The 6,933-nt window shown below is 34.5% G+C and overlaps 1 long non-coding RNA gene across 1 annotated transcript; it reads left to right on the top strand.

Annotated features, from left to right (window-relative positions):
• Positions 1–200: 200 nt before the first annotated feature.
• On the top strand, positions 201–3,148 carry LOC127853927 (uncharacterized). Its single transcript, XR_008036793.1, has 7 exons — positions 201–293; positions 915–1,006; positions 1,630–1,800; positions 2,030–2,101; positions 2,394–2,505; positions 2,726–2,878; positions 3,078–3,148. It is a non-coding gene; the product is annotated as an uncharacterized LOC127853927 (long non-coding RNA).
• The last annotated feature ends 3,785 nt before the right edge of the window (positions 3,149–6,933 follow it).

Genomic DNA, 6,933 nt, shown 5'->3' with positions numbered 1-6,933 from the left:
TCATTGACGGACATCGTCGAATCATTGTTTACAAAACAGTTCGTATTACTGAGTAGTAAAAACAGTGCGTGCATTTGAAACAAAATATGGACAAATGAACGATAAAATTACTTTCGTCAGACTCGGATATGATAAAAGAGTTGTGCGGGTCATGTCATATGTTGCTTATTCATAACATATCCTTTTGTTGACAGATAAGGAGTGCCCCGCCGACACAGACGCGATGGGTACTCACTGGTTTTCCGGCAGAATTGGCTTTATAGAGGGAATGTCGTGCCCATCAAACACATACGGTAATTAGTAAATACCAAATAAGAACAAAATAACATGGCAATTGTCAGTTTTATGTTCGCAATTAATTGTCATCCACTCCATCATTTCAAAGTTCCGATCTGTTTTCTTTTTCAATTTCTTTGTATGTAGGACTAATAATGAATAAAACATAATGTGTTTATAAACATTAATAACAGCTCCTGTTGATGGCTTAACATAAAATTGACGTTTTCTTTGCTGTGCGTATAGTGAAATTAATTTTAGATTTAAACATGATTCGTGTTGATCTACATTGCGTTATTATCGCTTTAAATCTACCCATTTTACAATATACAAAGGTATGTGGGGAATGGCACAATAAGTATGTAATTACCGTTTGTATTAAATGTTTAACTTTGTCCACGATGAACGCCGATTGGTCAATATACAAATATAATTAAGCTCATATTAACGCTTACATAACGCGCAAGGAAAATATAATAAATTGATAATATGCAGTAGTAATAGTAACGGTAAGTTGATGTTTGTATAACTTCGTATAAATTCGCTCAAAACGGTCCGCATGGGAACATTATATTGATTGAAGTTTGATGCATGTGATTATTGTGAATATTGTTCATGTGTATGTGTTGTCTTATAAGGAAATGTCACAAGGTACTGTGACATGGACGGCCTTTACCGGGACCCTGTGTACAACTGTACACGGACCTCAATCTTAGACATATACACCAAGGTAAGATCGGTTGTGTTTCACAATGTCAGGATTAAATAAACATGTAACAACGATACTAAAAATTAACATAACCGGTGTATCGTTTTGTTTGCATTTTTATAAGGCCTCAAAAGAGTGCCTTATATAAATCAATACATCTTGAATCGAAAGTCGGTGTTTCATCTTGATGCGCCTAAACACGTTTCATTTAAACATCAGTTTGGTTTTAAACAAAGCATGTCCAATCATTTATATCAATTTTTCAATATACACATACTCAATAGAATAATTATTTATATTAATACCTTATTTATATTGACTCTGTTAGTTAAGTGCCGTGTGTATGCTTAACAAAATGGTTTGATTGAAACATTTATCTAAATGTACGTGTTTATGACGGTGAGAATGCATCCATATGCATCCAAAGTTTATTTTGACGCATGTGTTTGTATGATTTAAGTATGAATACTTTATAATTAGGTCGTTACTAAACTCTCCTGTTGTGAAACTGCATTTTATAAATGTTTCAACCAGCCAAACGCTCCTAGACAATCCGTTAAATGACATGACAACCCATGTCCGTTCATAAATCGTTATATAATACTATACAGTAGATAATCGTATAATAATAATTCTATTTTAAGTTTATGTATACGACATGGAAAGCAACCAATATACTAAGTAGATTAACCGACGTAATCACTGACTCGGATGATCAGCTCATGGTCGGAGACGTGGAAAAAGTACGTTTCATTCTCCAGAATGTCGGAAGTGATTTGGGCCAGAGCGACATTGAACCGGAAAAATACACTGATGTGAGGCGTCAACTATACGGATCTTAGTATATATCCTTGTAACTGCTTAACTAATATATGCTATTTAAATGTGCACTTAAATTACACAATATTAACATGTCAGCTTTTGTCCGTCTGTTTTTAACAGAACCGTACCGTTATCTTTAATAAGATCAGCATAACGTTATTTGCTATCACATGAATCATCATTTCCTTTTTGACTACGATTTGTGTATACTTTTTCTTGCAGTTTTTCTTAGATGTGGCTAACACACTAATTGGTGAGAAAGTTGAATCAACGTGGAAAGTATTAGTAAATCAGGTAACTGTACAGGGTTTTTATTTATGAACGAGAAAGCGAATAATAGTTGGGTTAAGGGTACGCCAAGCAATACACAATCAGTGTTATAATATAGGCAAATGGTAGTATATTTCTCTTTGTTAAATACCTTTGGCTTGTAATATACAAACATATATAAAATAAAACGAATACAGTTGTTCCGAGAAAAAGATAAGTAATGCTCATGTGTAAAGTGTCGTCCCAGATTAGACTGTACAGTCTTCATAGCAAGGCTAAATGGCATGTTATTAATGCACGAAAGGTTGAATTGTAGACAAGAATTGGTGCCGATTAAATTGTTAGATGCGTGGATAAATTTGTGAACAACATGGTGACACAATCGAACGGAACAATTTACAACCATACCTTCATTAAATCGAACTTGAGTAAGAATTGTTATGATACGGATACATTAGTTACACATTTCTCCATAGCGCATTATCATTTATAGATTGACCTTTGGTAGTATTTATGCATTTTGAACCAACTGTTTTGTGAGGTTTTTTTTTCATTCTAAATATGGTATCTGCAACTGATCTTTGTAATGGCATGTTAATATCCTGGACAGAATTCATAGAAAACTATGACTTATTTCTATAATTACAGTTGCAGCAATATCAGAAACATTGAATTGTTCCATTGTAAATTTCCCGGGCGATACATTGGTCGGTTACAGCAGGAACAGCGACCACGATTTCAAAGAGTTCCCTTTATGGGCTAGCGGTCGCTCAAATAATAAACGTGCACCATGCATGAACTGTACGTGAAACATAGTGTTTTAATATGTATATGACCTATACATGAACTTAAAACATTATAAATAAAATATGCGGTGGTCAGAGCTACTAGTCATGTACATAGCGGAAGTTGTTTTTTCTGTTATGTACACTATTCTGTTCTTACAGTTAATGTTTACCTTTTACTGCTATCAAACATTGTTATTGGAATTATGTTGCAGACCAGGTCTACAGCGGGATTGTTTATCGAAATCTTTCAAGTATCGTTTCGTTGAACTCCGCAATCGATCGGTATGCAATAAACTTGCACTTGCACTGCAAATGATTTTTTTTATTCAATAAAAGACATACAATGTTACATGTATATGCTCATAAAACAAAGTGATACCATGTAGCAGCAATAATGTTCAAACATGTTATACAACATATGCTTATATATATTTTTTTGTTCTTGTGATTAAAAAAAGGAAAAAAAGGGCAAAAGAAAGGTTAATATGTATTGTTTTTCTTTTTTGTTGTTTGTAAAAAAAAACAACAACAACAGAATAGTTATGAATAAGGATGAGTTGCATAACGTGGGTAAACCGCATACTGGTGTCAAATAATGATGAGAAATTGGGTGAAATATTTGGGTTTTCTTTATGTACGAAATATTGACAAGTATATCAGTAGCGAGTATGCATTAACAACAAAGGGGTTACAATGCTGTTGACAAAAGCCTTAGGCTGTATTTGCATTATTTATTATTTGTACCACAACGCTCATTAACGTGTGCGTACTTGAATAGTGACTTCTCCAGTAGGTTGAAATTCAGCTAATCAGGAACAAGCACGTATAGAACACTGACCAATGGGATTCATAACTGAGTTTCACGGGTCAGATGTTAGAGGGAAACAAGACAGTTAGCGTTTAGACTTGGAGGTGTACGGATCGAGAAAGATACGATCATGTAGCTATCAGACTGTATTTGTATAACTGAAAATATTAAGTATGTTAGACATTAAATTGGACTAGAAACTGATACATGGTGTTGTTGAATATTTTATCCTGTATTATGCAGAGTAATTAACATAAATAGAGATGGACCGACTTGTCCCATGCGCGGCACGAGAAAATGGGAGTTAATGCAAAACTCGTCATCTTGGCATTATGCGCATGACGAGATATCGAATGATAGGCTACATACCGGTAATTTAAGAGTAATGAACATTGTTAGTAACTATGTGTCGTCTATGAACTATGAACGATTACGTGACACAGGACGTTAAATGGTGCTCGTGAACCAAGGATTCGAACAAAGAAATACTTCCACTTACGATTACGAAGCCATGAAAAACAACGCGAAGAAACTCCGTTTCGGCAACTTCTGTAACCAGTAACAACAACCGTGAGCCGGGAACAACGACATCAGACCGCACATATTCTGCAACTTCCGGTGAGTGACTGTTTTATTTCCTAACACTTGTATCAAAATGGCAAATCAAATAATCCCTGAATTATTTCAAAATTTAAATGAACAAATTAAAGATGTTAAAACCGCCATAAGCACTCAGACTATTTCACAGGTGGTACAATCATTTGATGGAAATTCAAAAGAATTTAAAAATTGGATTAAAAATGTAGAAAAATATGGAACACTTACCAATTTAGATGAGAATAAATTAAAATTTGTTGCATACCAATCTAGTAAAGGGCTTGTTAGTGATTACATACAACGCTTTTTGACTGATGATCCGACAGGGACATGGACTGATTTAAAGGAACAGCTTAAATTAAGATTTGCAGAAATTCAAGACCCACAATACGCTTTCTCATTATTAAAGACGACTAAACAAAAGACCGACGAAAATGTTCAGATTTACGCTGAGCGACTTTTATCTCTTGCGACTGACGCATACGAAAATATTAACGGAAATTTAGACTATATTGAAAAACAGTTAGTAGAAATTTTTATCGACGGATTATCGCACGATTATTTGAGACTTAAATTAATGCGCGAAAATCATGCAACGTTATCAAATGCTTTAAAAAGCGCTATACATGAGCAAAGTGTCAGAGCTAGGTTTGAGTTACGATCGCAAATAAATGGACTTGATAACATTACGACCGATAATATTCAGACAGATATCGATTATGTTAGGTCATCTATTGTTTGCACATATTGCAAGAAACACGGTCATTCTATTGAAATCTGTCGCCGTAGGCAACGCGAAATAAGTGCATATACGGACGACGAGGAAAATATTCCACTTGCGGAACTGCAAAAACATTTGAGAAACAAACAATTCGCGGATATACAGTCAAGCTCCAGTGAATCAGATACGATGCATTACAATAACGGTAATTCACAAAACTCACCTGTACGTAGGTTTGAAAATGATTCTTCAGACGATCAGATGCAAATTGACGCGGTAGCGTTAAAACACAAAAAACGAAAATTGACAAAAAAGACTTCACGTTCAAATAACGCAATTAAGAAAGCAATTTTCACGTGCCTTCAGACAATGGCTGAACACATGTAAATGAATGGACTACAAAATAAAGCGAGATAGATGTCGAGACTTAAAGACCCCACAAAATTTGTATATAGAGAAATATGTTTTGAATGTATATGTAGTATATATGTAAAAACAGGATTATAGAGGACGGTATCGTCCGATTTTGATAATGTATCGTCATTAGCATTGATTTACGGGTTTAGAATGAAATGAAAATGTCATATTTAAGTCTACGGGTGATATAATAGATATATTTCAGTAATATGTAACAAACAGAAAATATAAGAATCGTGACTCGCAAAATGCACATAAACAATAAGTAGGTACATTAAGTGAGAAAGAGCGACATTCCGATACGTTTTCCAGGCGTGAATACAAATTGGCTTGTCAAATTAAATGGAGACCCGCGAATACAGAAGGCGTACAATCCGTAGGGATGGTCTGTTATCTGTCTATCAACGACAAGATACACACGTTTGACGCCCATTACTTGATGACAGGCGTGGGTCACGAATTAGACGAGTACGTAACGAAATTGGTATAAATAACCCTCAAAATAGGCGGACTCACTAAGTACGTTCGATTACATGACAAGCTTATGACAACGCACTTGACAACGACATTAACCAACGCTAGCTTATGCCCTACAGCGCTCAGGTAAACAACATTTTAGGCATAAATAACATTTTAATACAGTTTGTAAATATCCTTAAAAGCAAAGCAGTGTACCTTTTATTAGTATAATGTAAAAGATACAACTATATTGCTATGATTCATTACAAATTTGATACTGATCGAATATGTAGTTTATTCTTTTCGTTTCTTTATAAGAATACCTACATTAAGACAAGGGATTTTGTTTGTAAATTTTTGTTCTCAAAGTAAATAAAACATAATAAAGCACAATACATTTCATTGAATAGAAAAACGCGTATAGTTTAAATAAAACATCATAAATTTGCGTCATGAGAATCGCGTTCCTTTAGCACATTAATTTTATTTGGGTATATCTTATCATAGGTGTGAATAGTAATCTGAATGCTTATATAGCAAATTCCATTAATATGTAAATAAAAGGCCCGTTTATCATTTCATGTAATTGACCCTATAAGATTTGCCAATGCGATACAAGTTAAGGAGAAAAGCAGCGCTCCTGACATCGTTGGCGTGGTTTGCCTGCAGCAACATGCGTTCATAACGCATTTGAGATCGTGATCAGATCTTAACACCCCGACAAAGAAGAATATGTCATCGACATACCGATATCTTCGACGACGATGTATCCGTCGAGAATCAGATGACGTAACAGACGACTTCAATTAGGATCCAACATTGTCGACATGGATCCAAATTGTGAACCAGCATCAGTACCATACAACGAGTGGACTGTTAATGGACATTTCACGCGTCGTCGAAAATGATTTTTAAAGATACGATGATATGAATGGACTTGATGAAAAATCGCGCGTACTTTGTACATATATTAGGTGAACATTTTATCGTCTATGAACTTATATATATATGTGTGTTACCTTTATTACATGTACATAAACACTAATTATAATACTACAGTCATGAA

The sequence above is a fragment of the Dreissena polymorpha genome, chromosome 12 (assembly GCF_020536995.1).
Source record: "Dreissena polymorpha isolate Duluth1 chromosome 12, UMN_Dpol_1.0, whole genome shotgun sequence".
Taxonomy (NCBI): Eukaryota; Metazoa; Mollusca; class Bivalvia; order Myida; family Dreissenidae; genus Dreissena; species Dreissena polymorpha.
Note: the sequence above shows the minus strand (reverse complement) of the source record. Positions and strands in the feature narration are given on the sequence as shown.